Below are 1,908 nucleotides of genomic sequence, written 5' to 3'. Positions count from 1 at the left end.
TGTGGTAGCCGTTTCTCAGGCTCCCTCTCCGGAATCGAACCCTAATTCTCCGTCACCCGTCACCACCATGGTAGGCCCCTATCCTACCATCGAAAGTTGATAGGGCAGAAATTTGAATGATGCGTCGCCGGCACGAAGGCCGTGCGATCCGTCGAGTTATCATGAATCATCGGATCAGCGAGCAGAGCCCGCGTCAGCCTTTTATCTAATAAATGCGCCCCTCCCAGAAGTCGGGGTTTGTTGCACGTATTAGCTCTAGAATTACTACGGTTATCCGAGTAGCACGTACCATCAAACAAACTATAACTGATTTAATGAGCCATTCGCAGTTTCACAGTTCAAATTGGTTCATACTTGCACATGCATGGCTTAATCTTTGAGACAAGCATATGACTACTGGCAGGATCAACCAGGTAGCACGTCCTTGGTGACGCCCAGCACGACCATCGTCCTGCGCTTCCACTTTCGTGGAAACTCAGAGGCAACAGCCGAGCCGGTTGTCGCTCTTGAGCGGCATAGCTCATCCTCCTTGAGGATCGGCGCAGAGAGTCGCATATCCTACCACGTAACTGTGGAGAGGTAGAGGCAACTCCTGTTCCGGTTGTTCTCAATTCAGAGAGCTTTGGGTCGGGTCGAGGCAACCGAAAGGGCCACGACCCTTTATCGTCAGCAGCATCCGATACCAAAAGCGGGAGCGAGGATGCCTTGATAGCAGCGGGCACGTAACGTGCCAGCGCCACGAGGCAACGCCGCAAGCGCTATTTGGCCGCAGCGGCACACCCAAAGGGCGTCCGCCGCGAGGCAACAATTATCCGAAGCGCCACTTCCCGTAGGTCGGGTACTAGCACGCAAGCACTGTTAATCCAGCGATTCAAAGCCACACAAGGGACGGGACACGGCGCCGGTAGTCGGCCGCAGTACAACGGGGGATCTACCGGCAGACACGGGTCCAAAGCTACTCATGCGCTTAGTAGCCAACAAGCGGTCAAACCAACCAAGCCTCCGCCCGTGCAGAGCACGGGAGGATCACTTGCACGAAGGCGTCCTGCAAGGCCAAATCACGCGTGTGTCACACCCGCAGCAATAAAGTTACGAATGCAACGATTTTCCGAAGGCAACTTAATCGGGACGTCGGTGCAACGTTGTCCGACGGTCTTAACGTGCACGAAACGGGCTACTTTCCTGTTTCCCGAGCCGCATTCGGCTGTTGGGTCAGAATTTCACTTGAGACGTACAGGGGACCGGGACAGCGATGACGTTGCCCCCGGGGGGCAACGGTTTTCCGGAGGCGACATTCGAGGCACACCGTTGCGACTGTTTACCGTCGGTCGGAACGTGTACGTAACGGGGTACTTTCCTGTTTCCCGAGCCACGTTCGGCTGTAGGGTCAGGATTTCTCACGAGACGTACATGGGACCGGGCCAGCACCTTCGTGATGGCATAACGACGGGACATCCGAGGCAACGTTGGGAAAGGATGGGCGTACGAGAAAACGGGTGTTTTTCCTAAGAAAAACCAACCGTGTTCCGTACGCCCACCAGGAAGGACCCCTCCTCCCTACTATACCCGAGGGTTTTAGCCCCCATTGGGACCCCTGCCCTTCAGTTTGTGAAGGAGGGGTACACTGTTTTGAAACGCCGCCGTGGCAGCGTTTTTCTGCCATGAGACATGTTTTCGCTGCCATGGCACCGTTTCTTGACCATCATTAGCTAGTTTTGACCCGGTTTCCATGGCGTATGGGCCTTTTTTTCTCCCGGACCTCTCGTACCCGTTCACGTGTCCGTGTACGTGCGTGTCCACGTACCGCCCGTTCACGGGTCCGTGTACGTGTAACGGTCCGTGCACGTGCAGCCCGTTCACGGGTCCGTGTACGTGTGTGTGCGTCGTACGTGTTTTTGCCCAGTTTTC

Source organism: Aegilops tauschii, unplaced genomic scaffold, assembly GCF_002575655.3.
Source record: "Aegilops tauschii subsp. strangulata cultivar AL8/78 unplaced genomic scaffold, Aet v6.0 ptg001293l_obj, whole genome shotgun sequence".
Lineage (NCBI taxonomy): Eukaryota > Viridiplantae > Streptophyta > Magnoliopsida > Poales > Poaceae > Aegilops > Aegilops tauschii.
Note: the sequence above shows the minus strand (reverse complement) of the source record.